This window comes from Leopardus geoffroyi, chromosome C1 (genome assembly GCF_018350155.1).
Source record: "Leopardus geoffroyi isolate Oge1 chromosome C1, O.geoffroyi_Oge1_pat1.0, whole genome shotgun sequence".
Lineage (NCBI taxonomy): Eukaryota > Metazoa > Chordata > Mammalia > Carnivora > Felidae > Leopardus > Leopardus geoffroyi.
The window spans coordinates 99,603,513-99,616,202 of record NC_059328.1 but is presented as its reverse complement, the minus strand read 5'-3'; the positions used below and the strand labels follow the sequence as shown (position 1 = coordinate 99,616,202).

The 12,690-nt window shown below is 48.7% G+C and overlaps 1 long non-coding RNA gene across 1 annotated transcript; it reads right to left on the bottom strand.

Annotated features, from left to right (window-relative positions):
• Positions 1 to 4,088: 4,088 nt before the first annotated feature.
• On the bottom strand, positions 4,089 to 7,757 carry LOC123598526. The gene is made up of 2 exons (XR_006712669.1): positions 6,925 to 7,757; positions 4,089 to 4,509 (listed from the first exon to the last, which is right to left on the bottom strand). It is a non-coding gene; the product is annotated as an uncharacterized LOC123598526 (long non-coding RNA).
• Between the last annotated feature and the right edge of the window lie 4,933 nt (positions 7,758 to 12,690).

Here is a 12,690-nt window from a genome sequence, read left to right as displayed (position 1 = left end):
CCTCTACCTAATCATAATGAAGTGGCTCTCCTTCTCCCTTCCCCACCTCTTTCCATCTTGGAGTAGTGTCAGAGAAAGCCAGTTAAAACACAAGGCTTAAATAAGATCATGAATTTCACAACTTAATACTCTAAATGTCCAGGTTTTAATAGAAAATCGCTCATCATACCCAAGAACCATGGGGGTCTCAAACTGAATGACAAAAGACAAGCAGTAGATGCCAACACTAGGATGACAGAAATTTTGAGTTATCTAAAAAAGGTTTTATTTTTTTAATTATCTAAAAAATATTTTAAACTAGCCATCATAAAAAAACCAATTATGAACACACATAAAAACAAACGAAAATATAAAGAGTCTCAGAGAAAAATAGAAAGTCTCAATGAGGAAACAGAAGGTATAGAGATGAACCAAATGGATATTTTAGAACTGAAAAATACAATAACTAAAACTAAATGCTCAATGAATGAACTCAATGAGAAGATAGAAGGGAAAGAGGAAAAAACCAGTGAGCTTGAAAATAAAATAGAAATTACCCAAATTGGCATCAGTCTAAACAACAGAGGGACAACACAAAGAAAATGACAGAACCTCAGGACCATAACAAAGGATGTAACTTGTGTCATGGGAGTCCCAGAAGAAGAGGAGGAAAAGGGCAAGGCTGAAAAAGTACTAAAGGAAATAATGGCTGAAAATTTTCCAAATCTGGAAAAATACTGAAACCTACAGATTTGAGAAGCTGAGTGAGCTCCAAACAGGATAAAAATTTAAAAGCCCGTGACAATACATATCTTAGTAAAATTTTGGAACACTAAGACAAAGAAAAAAATCTAAAAACAGACCTAGAAACAATGGCTAGAGGGGGGAAAGAATTCGATTGACAATGGGTTTCTCATCAGAAACCACGAAGGTCAGAAAGAAGTGCCACGTTTTTTTATATGCTGAACAATGTCAACCTAGAATCCTATATCTAAGAAAATAGTCTTCAGTAATGAAGGGAAAATAAAGACATTCTTATATGAAGTAAAACAAAAGAAAATTTCGTTAGAAATTTCATTAGAAATTTCATCCCTAGAAGGATGGCTAAAGGAAGTTCTTTAACAGAAGAAAATGATTAAAAAAAAAAAGGAATCTTGGAACATCAGGAAGAATAAAAAACATGGTAAGCAAAATTAGGGGCAAACAATCCTCTTAAGTCTTCTAAATTGAGTTTGATAATTGAGGCAAAAATTATAATACTTCTATTGTGGTTCTAAGTATGTAGAAGGAATATTTAAGAAAAGTATAATATAAAGGGAAAAAGATATAAAGAGAGGAAAGATTACTATGCTTTCCTTGAACTGGTAAAATGATGGCACGAGTAATACCAAAAGCAACCACTAAAAAAAAAAAAAAAAAAAAAAAAAAACCTACATAAGGAGAGACATTCAAAAACAGTATAGGTAAATAAAGGTGGAATTCAAAAAAGTGCTTAAGTAAGGCACAGGAATACAGAAAAAAGAAAACAGAAATGAAAAGCTGACAAACAGAAGACAAAAAATAAAATGGAAGGCTTAGTTCCTTACATTTCAATAATTACAGGGGTGCCTGGGTGGCTCAGTCATTTAAGCAGCCAACTCTTCATTTTGGCTCAGGTCATGATCTCACGATGGTCATGAGATCAAGCCCAGCATAGAGCCCGCTTGAGATTCTCTCTCACCCCCTCCCTCTGCCCCTCCCCCCACTTGCTTGTGTGCTCTCTTGCACTCTGTCTCTCAAAAACAAATTACATTAAATAGCTATATGCAAAACAATGAAACTGGACTCCTTTCTTATGCCAAAAATACACTCAAAATAGATTAAAGCCCTGAATGTGAGAGCTGAAACCATAAAATGCTTAAAAGAGAACATAGGCAGTAATTGCTTGAAAATGGCACTTAGCAACATATTTCTGGATATGTTTCCTCAGGCAAGGGAAACAAAAACAAAAATAAACTATTGGGATTACACCAAAATAAAAAGCTTTTGCTCAGCAAAGTAAATCATCAACCAAACAAAAAGCAACCCACTAAATGCTATTTCCATTTTTGCAAACGGTATATCTAATAAGGGGTCAGTATCCAAAATATATAAAGAACTTATACAACTCTTCACCTACCCCCCCCCCCCGCCTCCAAATAATCCAGTTAAACATGGGCAGAGGATCTGAATAGACATTTTTCCAAAGAAGACATACAGATGGCCAACAGACACATGAAAAGATGTTCAACATCACTAATCATCAGAGGCCAGTGCAGGGCTCAAACTCATGAACCATGAGATCATGACCTGAGCCGAAACCAAGAGTCAGATGCTCAACCGACTAAGCCACCCACGTGCCCCACCACAATCAATTTTAGCCCACTCTTATTAATTTCCAAAAAACCCCTATATCCTTTATCAGTCACACTCATTTTGCCCCAACTGCCCTCCCTGCCCCACCAGTCCTATGCCTAACACTTATCTACTTTCTGTCTTGATAAATTTGCCTATTCTGGACAATTCATGCCCACGTGATTATTGACAAGGTACAAGAACAATTTAATGGTTCACTTTTTTAAAAATATGTTTATTTATTTGAGAGAGGGGGTGAGGGAGAGAGTGCGTTCTCATGAGCAGGAAAGGGGCACAGAGAGAGAGACAGAAAATCTGAAGCAGGCTGTGCGCTGTTAGCCCAGAACCTGACACGGGGCTTGAACTCACAAAAGATGAGATCATGACCTCAGCAGAAGTCAGTCTCTCAACCAACTGAGCCACCCAGGCGCCCCCAATGGTTCACTTTTTTTTTTTTTAACAAATAATGCTGGAAAAAATGGACATCAGTAGGCAAAAAAAATTTTTTAATGAGTCTCAATGTAACTCTCACACCTTTGGAGGAAATTAACTCAAAATGGTTCAATGCCTTAAATGTCAAACATAAAATTATAAAACTTTGACACACAAAAAATAGAAAATCTTTGAGACCTAAGACTAGGCAAAGAGTTCTTAGACTTGACACCAAATTCATAACTCATGGAAGGAAAAGTTGATAAATAGAACTTAATAGCAATTTAAAATGTTTGCTTTGCTCCTGTTAAGAAGATAAAAAGACAAGCTATAGAATGGAGGGAGGTAATATTTGCTAACTAGATATCCAACCAAGAGCTAGTGTCCAGAATGTATAAAGAACTCTAAAAAATCAACAGTAAAAAGAGAAAGCGATCTAATTAGACCATAGGCAGAAGACATGTATAGACATCATCCTGAAGAAGATAATCAGAGGGCAAACAAGCACTTGAAGGATTGTTCGACATCAATAACCATTAGGGAAATGCAAATTAAAGCTGTGAGGTATCACCACATAGCTATCAGAATGGCTTCTAGAAAAGAAAATCGTGGCAACACCAAATGCTGGCAAGGATGCGGAGGAATTGGATCACTCGTATATTATACTCCGGGGCATTTATCCTAGAGAAATAAAAGCAAGTTTTCACAGGAATACCTGTACCCCGGGGGCCTGGGTGGCTCAGTCAGTTAAGCATCCAACTCTTGGTTTCCGCATTGGTCATAGTCTCACAGTTCGTGAGTTCGAGCTCCTCATTGGGCACAATGCAGAGCCTGCTTGGGATTCTCTCTCTCTCTCTCTCTGCCCCTTCACAGCTCACTCTTTCTCTCTCAAAATAAATAAATAAGCTTTTTCTCTTGCTCTTTCTCTCTCAAAATAAATAAATAAGCTTTTTAAAAAAAATCTGTGCACTCATGTTTATACAAATACTCATGTATTTGTAATAGACAAAACCCGGAAACAATCCAGCGGCCCTTCGAAGGGTGAATGTTAGACACACAGTGGTGCCTCCAAATCATAGAATATCACTCAACAGTGAAAAGGAACCACCTATCAATACACAGAAACAGCTTACGCAGCTCTGGAGAATTCCACTGAGAAAAAGACAGCCCCGAAAGGTTACATACTGTATGAGTTCTTTCATGTAACCGTCTTGAAATGGCAAATTTTAGAAAGGGAGAACAGATTCGTGGGTGTCACAGGTGGGGTAGGGTGGGAGAGAAGTGGGTGTGGCTATGAAGGGCAATAGGAGAGATTGTTGTGGGTTCGGAAATGTCTATAACTTGACTCTGTCCCGTCAATGTTCTGGCTGTGGTATTACACTATCGTTTTGCAAGCCAGTACTGTTAATGGATTAGTCGAAAAAGGGTACATAGAATCTCTATATTATTCTTTACCGCTGCATGAACCCACATTTGCCTCAAGATTAAAAATTTAATGTAAAACAAGCTTACATACTGTCTCATTCCATTTATAGGACGTTCTTGAGAAGACCAAGCTATGGAGACGGAGAACGGCTCAGTGTTGTCAGAGGTTAGGAGAAGGTGAGGGTGGGTGTGACCAAGAAGGCAGAGCCCCAGGGAGAATTTTCCGCTGATGGGACTTGTTCGGTACCCTGCTTATGGTGGTGGTTATGTCAATCTATATATGCGTTGAAGTTCGTAGACCTACATGCCAAAAAGAAAGGCCATTTTAAACGTATAATCCAAACATATACTATTAGTAACATATGCAGCCCATTTGTTTTTTTTACGGTGTTTGGGTGAGTTTGGTTGGATAATAACAGCAGTTTAGATTTGCTTCCCTCTTCACTGGTTTGGACGATGTTCAATGTCGGACAGCGGGAAGGGCATAAAACGTGGAGTCAGACAGTCTGGTATTGTATCTTGGCTCCGCCGTTTATTGGGTGCGTGATCTCGATCCTCATGATTTCATGTGTAAAGTGAGGCTCCTACCCACATCGCAGGGTTGTTTTGCGGCTTCAGGGGAACGAGAGGGCCTCGACGTATTGTAGGAGGCCCAGAAATCTGTAAGGATGCCACGCCTTTTTTGTAGAAAATAAATTGTTTTTTTTTTTTTAATTTTTTTTTTCAACGTTTATTTATTTTTGGGACAGAGAGAGACAGAGCATGAACGGGGGAGGGGCAGAGAGAGAGGGAGACACAGAATCGGAAACAGGCTCCAGGCTCCGAGCCATCAGCCCAGAGCCTGACGCGGGGCTCGAACTCACGGACCGTGAGATCGTGACCTGGCTGAAGTCGGACGCTTAACCGACTGCGCCACCCAGGCGCCCCTGTAGAAAATAAATTGTAGGCTTGGAACATAGCTGTATGGCTCCTTAACCATGTGTGTGAGCACTATGGCGGCCGGTACAATAAAAACATCTAATTGAAAGTTAGCTTTATGCTTTTTAGGTTATTTTCAAGCACAAGGGTCTTTTACACTTGAAAGTGAGCATACGTGGATATACTTGAGGTCCTTTATACGCGAAAGTATCGGAAATACGTGAGACGATGTCTGCTTAGTACTTGACGAGAGTTCAGAAGCAGGAGGAGGAGTAGCTGTGGAAGCAGAAGTAGGAGTTGAGTAGTAGGAGTAGAGTTAGTTGAAGCAGCAGAAAAAGAAGGGGCTGAAGAAGTAGGAGTCGTAATAACAGCGGTGATCGTGATAATAATATTAATAGCAGCCATCGTGGCAATAGTCGTTGGTAGTAGTAGTGATTGGAAAAATCGTGGCCACTGTCGTTGGAGTCCTATTTTCACATGCACTGTTTTAAAGTTTTAAAAAAATGTTTAATGTTTATTTTTGAGGGAGAGAGAGAGAGAGACAGAGACAGAGAATGAGCAGGAGAGGGGCAGAGAGAGAGGGCGACACGGACTCCGGAGCAGGCTCCAGGCTCTGAGCTGTCAGCACAGAGCCCAATGCGGGGCTTGAACTCAGGAACCGTGAGATCGTGACCGGGGCCGAAGCAGACGCTTAACTGACTGAGCACCCCCCCCTCCAGGCGCCCCTCACGTCCACTGTTTTATGTGGTCCTCCCGGCGTCCGTGAGGGGTGAAGGGCAGAGCTTGTACGCCCCATTCTACAGTGAGAACTCGAAGAGGGTGGGAGGGTGCCTCCTTTTCCAAGATCTTGTGGTTTGAAGTTGCCACAGCTGAGAGGAGAGCCCAGGTCTTCCCCCTCGGAAGGCATGGCCTAGAGAAGCCAGGGAAGGTGGCCGTTGTAGCCCTCTTGGGCTGTTACAACAAACCACCACGGATTGGGATAGCTTAAACAACAGATCTCTCTCTCTCTCTCTCTCTCTCTGTCTCTCTCGGTTCTGGAGGCTGGAGGTCTGGGATCCAGCTGTCTGCTGATTCAGGGTCTGGAGAGGTGTCTTCCCAGCTTGCAGATGGCCGCCTTCTTGCTGTGTCCTTGTCTGATACAGAACCCTCTGGTCTCCTCTTCTTATAAGGGCACTGACCCCATCATGGGAACCCCACCTCATGACCTATTCTGCACCAAATCACCTCCCGTAGGCCCCACCTCCAAAACCACGACGTTGGGAATTAGGGCTTCGGCATAAGAATTTCGTGGCGGTGGCAAGGGTGGGGGGTGGGGGACGCAAACGTTCAGTCCGTAGCAGCAGCCCTATTTAGTATCTGAGGGATGTATTCTACATCCAGGGAGACTGGTACTTGACCTTGCACTCAGCGGTCCCACCGTGTGGTTAAACAGAACAAGTGGCCTCCCAGCGTGCTCCCTGTCGCCTGCCTCGGCCGGGGCAAGTAAGCCCATTTGCCTTGGAAGCCAGCCAGGCAGGAGAGAGAGAGTCAAGCTAGTGGGAGCTAACTGTGTCTTCAGGAAGAAGCCTTCCCCCTCAGGCTCCTCTGGGAGGTGGTCCAGGCCCTGTGACGGCCAGATCCCTGGGGCAGCCCAGCCCACCTACCAGAAAGGCCATGGCTCCGGGCGCAGGAGGCCTGCGCCCGGGTGACGGCCTCAGCACTGACGCCAACGCCTCTCCAGGAAAACAGGTGGGCTGGGCTTGCCCTCGCCCGTCCAGCCCCCATGTCCTGAGGTTCACCTCCCCAAGATTACAGTACCTACAGCGGTGCAGGGGCCGCTGGAAGCAGCCGGTCGGCGGGGCTGGGGTCGGCCACCCGCTCTGTGCTCGGAGACCACAAAGAGAGGGCACAGCCTGGGCAGAGAGGGGGTAGCAGAGGGAATGCCGTGTCATCTGATCCATAGCTGATTAATCCTTTGAAAATGTGCTCTGGGGACATGTCCGTGAAGGACGTCACTGAGGTGGGGGAAGAATGTGGCCTGTTGTCTGGGCCCGGGACACAAAGGCCTATCTGTGCGCACGTGGGCACTGGGATCCAGGCCGGATCAGCTGCTCTGGTTTCCTCCTTCGTCTTCACAATACGACTACAGAGTTACAGTCTGCCCTTCTACCCCCGCCCCAGGAGAGCTGGGCAGTGGGATTTCTGCCCACTGGGTTCCTGCTGAGCACAGCCAGCAAGGCCAGCCTCCCGGCCCACTTGGCTCCTGGCGAGTCTAGAATTTCAATAGCCTGCGTCTCCCTGCCCTCATTTACTGCCCTCTCTCGTCTTCCCTTTCTCTTGCCCTCCCCGGCACATGTGTGAGTGGCAGATCCAGGGTGATCTGGACCCAGCTGGTCACCAGGGAGCCAAGCCTGGAAGCCCGAGAGATACCCAGCTGGGTGGCGGCCAGCCGTGGCTCAGGGTCACTCTAAAAACAACTTTGCTCGGGCTGTGGGGCAGCGGCTGCCCTGGCTCCACCACCCTGATCCCTAGGAAACCGGGCAAGGGATGGTCTCCCCTGGCCGGAGCCCCTGCCGACACCCACCAGGGAACCAGGGTGGCATCAGCATCAGAAAGCCTGGATTACACAGTGGTGCAGGCAAGGTTCTTAACCTCCGGGAGTGTCGCTTTCCTCGTTTATGGAAAACGAGGATCGTAGTTCATGCGCCGTGCGATGCGGGGAGCGTTCCACGGGTGGGAAGCGTGGCTGAGCGCGGGGTGGACACGGCCGTGAAAGACACGCACACGTGCGCACCGTGCATCCGCCACTCGAGGCCATTTTCTCTGTGTACTTATAACCATGGATGACTACCACGCGCCCAGCGCCGTGCTAGACGCGTAGGGAGACTCGGTGAACAAAAGAAACAAAATCCCTGGGCTACTAGCATGCAACTTCTCATGGAGGGAGACAGAGGTAATAAATAAGGAGGGCCCTTGCGGCGCCTGGGTGGCGCAGTCGGTTAAGCGTCCGACTTCAGCCAGGTCACGATCTCGCGGTCCGTGAGTTCGAGCCCCGCGTCAGGCTCTGGGCTGATGGCTCAGAGCCTGGAGCCTGTTTCCGATTCTGTGTCTCCCTCTCTCTCTGCCCCTCCCCCGTTCATGCTCTGTCTCTCTCTGTCCCAAAAATAAATAAAGGTTGAAAAAAAAAATTAAAAAAAAAAAATAATAATAAGGAGGGCCCATAGCATGCTAGAAGGTGCTAAGAGCTACGGGGAGAGATGGAGCAGAGTGAGAAGAACCAGAAGGTGCACGCGAGGGGGAAGGTTTCAATCTTTGGTGAGGAAAGGCCACATTGGGAAGGTGATACTTCTGGAGAGATCTGAGGGAGGGGAGAGAGGGAGCCAGGCAGACCCCACCCACCCCCCACCCACGAGGGCGAGGAGAGCATCCCCGGCAGAGGGAACAGCTCAGCCAAGTCCCTGAGGTGGAGGGGTGCCTGGTGAATCTATGGAGGGGGAAGGGGTGGCTCTGCAGGGGAGGGTGGGAGCGATGGACAAGGTGAGGGGATCAGGTCTGCAGGGTCTTTGTCTTGCTTTGCTGGGGCTGCCTATAAACAAAGTGCCGGGAACGGAGCGGCTTAAACAATGGAATGTTCTAGAGGCTAGAAGTTCACGATCAGGGTGACAGCACTGCCATGGTCCCTCTGAAGGCTCTAGGGAAGGACGTTCCAGGCCCCTGTCCTGGCTCCGCAGTTCCTTATCTTCCTGTCTGTGCATGTGTCTGGGTCCAAATCCCCCCTTCTTCTTAGGGCCTACCCAATGACCTCATTTTAACGAATTACCCCTATAAAGACCCTGACTCCAAACAAAGCCATGTTCTGAGGTACCGCGTGGGCATTAGGACTTCAGCGTGTCTTTTTTTTTTTTTTTTTTTTTTTTTTAATTTTTTTTTTTTTCAACGTTTATTTATTTTTGGGACAGAGAGAGACAGAGCATGAACGGGGGAGGGGCAGAGAGAGAGGGAGACACAGAATCGGAAACAGGCTCCAGGCTCTGAGCCATCAGCCCAGAGCCCGACGCGGGGCTCGAACTCACGGACCGCGAGATCGTGACCTGGCTGAAGTCGGACGCTTACTGACTGTGCCACCCAGGCGCCCCCAGCGTGTCTTTTTTGAGGGACACAATTTAACCCTTAACGGCCTGTAGGCCACCGAAAAGACCTCAGCTTTTGTGTTGGGATGCGGGAGCCGTCTGAGGGACTGGGGCCGAGAAGGCAGGACACTCTGTGACTCCTATTTTGAAAGGATGACCAGGCTCTCCAGAGGTGATTTGTCCTCCCGTATCTGCCCCTTGCGCCTATTCCTGGACGCAGTGCTGGGGAGGGAAGGGCTACTCTCTGTGGGGCCCGGGGGTGGGGGCAGCCAGTGCCGGTAGCTTGCCCCCCGCCCCCTGCCCTGGCTGCCTTGCCATGTTTTATGACACTGTCACTCTCAGAGCGGGAAACCCAAAGTGGGTTGCAGTGTGGTGGGGGAAATTTCTGGACCATCCACCGGATGTGATTTCTCCCTCTGAGCCGAGCACAATCCCCAAGACAAGACCCCACTGTAGAGTCCCACGTGTCTACCCAGCTCCTTGCCTCGCTCCTCTGGGGCCCACGCCTCCTTCTCACCTCACCCACAGTCCCCTCTTCTCCAGGAAGCCCAGTCTCTGGGAGGCGGCCATGTCCCCCTCCATCCCCCCGCCCCAGGTGCTGCATTTCCCCCAAGCCTGTGAACCTATGGGTGTGAGCACCCCCTCCGAGGTCTTCCCGTGCCCGGGGGAGGCCGGCATTGACGCAGTAAACCTGTCACGCACAAAAGGAACGTTTTCCTGATGTTGCTTTCACGGATGCTGAGAAAGGATCTGTTCTCTGTATCGTCATGTGGAACGATTGAGGGAGCTCCTGGAGACCTTGGGGGCGGGGGGGGGGGACCAAAGTCTCCATTGCCACTGCTTTTACCTGTATGGGTTGTCTGACTCTCCTTTCTCCCCACTGCTCCTTTCGACGTATGCCACGTTGGCCTGCAAATGGGCCCTTGCTTGTTCTTCCAAGGCAGCTTCTGGAGGCAACCCTGTCTCCCTCGGATGTTGACAGGGTCAGACCAAAACCATGAGGATGACGCTAACACACAGAGGGGGTGGCGGCAAGCCCAGGGCAGGGGAGTGGGGCCCGTGCCAGGGTGATGAGGCCTCCCATGCCCACCTGTCCCCGGGGCTCCTGTTCCCGGCAGGTGGGAGGCAGGGGAGGAAGGAGGGTGCGGGATGGGCCAAGGATCAAGCTCTATCTTCCCAGCTCTCCTTCTGTGGGTTGGGAAAGGTGTGTCTTTTTCTCGGGGCCCGAAGTTATCCATCCAGGTGATGTGAGCCCTCTCATCATTCTAGGGGCATCCCAGGAACACAGGACACCCCTCCCGCAGGCCTCCCAGGGCTCTGTCACCACAGCTCTCCTACACCTGGTCGACCCTCCCAGCTCAGGGGCGCAGGACCATAGGATAAACTACCACAGCCCAGTGTGCCTCGGGCCTCCTTTGTACAGGTCAAGCCGCATGAGCCGCCCGCAGACGTGGCCTGTTTTCTGACCTGGTGGTCACCATGGGGCAGGTATTTCAGGTGGGACGTTTTGGGCCATTGCATGAGTGCGGGCCCTCTGACAAGCTGACGGCAAGACAGGATTACATTGCAAGAATTGTACTAGGGGAAATAACTATGTGAACTGAAATGGGCAGTGAGTCAGATGAGGCTGGAGAGCTCTCATATTCTTCTCGTGCCGACCCACGTGAAGGAGAGGGAGAAGGGGACATCCTAGACAGTCGTATAGTCTAAGGAAGGTTCGGCAAGCCCACTGGGGGGTCCTCTGTCCCGTCAGCCATCGGAGAAGTCTGAGTTTCCCAGGACTGGGTCTGCCTTAGTATTCCAGCTGTGCTCAGCCACTGGGAGCAGCCGTGACAAGGGTGGCTTGGCACAAACACAGCCGTGACTTTCAAACGCAGCAGCTGGGGCCCCTGGTTACTTAATGCTCCCGTAGTTGGAAGTCTGCAAGCTACAGTCTTAGGGCCAGCCACAGACGTGGCCACTTTGAATCACCTGTGGCCCTCACCCTTTGGAAATGGCTGGGTCCCCACCCCAGGAGCTCCATGCCAGGTCTGTGTGAGTGTTAAACTCAGGTTGTAGGGTCACCAGCCTATTTAGAGTTCTCGTACAGACCAAACACATAACCGCGGAACACAGAAGACTCTCAAAGTACGGCCCATTGGCCAGCCGCAGGAATGTTCGTTTAAAGTACACCTCTCTGGATTCCATCTCCGACCCACCCAGACGCCATCTCTGAGGGATGGCCTCGGAATTTGCATTTAGCCCACCAACACACCCAACACACACACACACACACACACACACACACACACACGATTCTTGGGCCCTCTACATTTTGAATTTCAAATCAACTCGCTCTATTCTGCTGAGAATGAACGTGCATATCAGAGTTCGTGTCTCAGTGTCTGGATTAGAAATGGTGGGTGAGGACCACAGACTTCCAAACTGAGCTCTGGGGGACCTGTGCTTTGTGGTCTGGCCGAGCACAGGTGCTTCCATATCCCCTTTCCCCCAAAGAGTACCGTGGGCGTAGCATTTCTTGGGACCCACATGCTTAGGAACTTCAGCTTCATGCTTTCTGCCTCTGCACAGTGTACAACAGCATGTCTCTCTAGTCCTGGAATAGTGCTTTCTTATAAGGATGTAGGGACTCTGAATCTCCCGACATTTCTTTTCCGAATGACCCCCCTAGGAAGGTGTGCCTGGGGACCCTTCCTTTTAACACTCTTACGCACACACCCATTGCCAGTTTCCATGGCCTGGGCTCCCAGGAACCTTCCCCATCTGTCATCTGTCCTTCCTTTATTCTATTAGCACCAGGTACTCAGGCCTCAGGGATTTCTCGTCTTATCTGTGCTTATCCGCAGCATTCTTGGAGGGTCAACGTACATCCTGCAGCCCCATTCCTTCCAGTCCTGAGCGACCGGGAACACTCCTGCCTTTGTTGGTTTTCTTATCTCTGCCTTCCTCCACCTTGGAGGCCCGTTTCTGCCCCTGGATTCATTCCAGCCCACTTGGTTGGCCCTGCCGTGTTCTTGGCCAAACCCGGATGACTCATTCTCTGGGTGGACATGTGTAGAAGCGTCAACTCTAAAAATCAATTTCAACCAATACTCCCCAGTACTTGTAATGGTACTGAAAATCTGGTCTCCTTGTGGCTGGTCACGGGGGTATTATTAAAACTCTTTAGGAACATCATTTGGCAATACATATGAAGTAGGAAGAGATCTAAGTGTAGGAGATTCAAGAGAACTTTGATGTGGGAATTTCACTTTTGCAGATCTAGCTAAAGAAAATAAACCCGAAGAGGAAAACATTTCATATAAATGAAAAGGTATGTTAGGGCGCCTGAGTGGCTCAGTCAGTTAAGCATCAGCTCTTGATTTCGGCTCAGGTCATGGTTTCATGGTTCAGGAGATTGAGCCCCACGTAGGATTCCATGCTGACAGCGTGGAGCCTGCTTGGGATTCTCTCT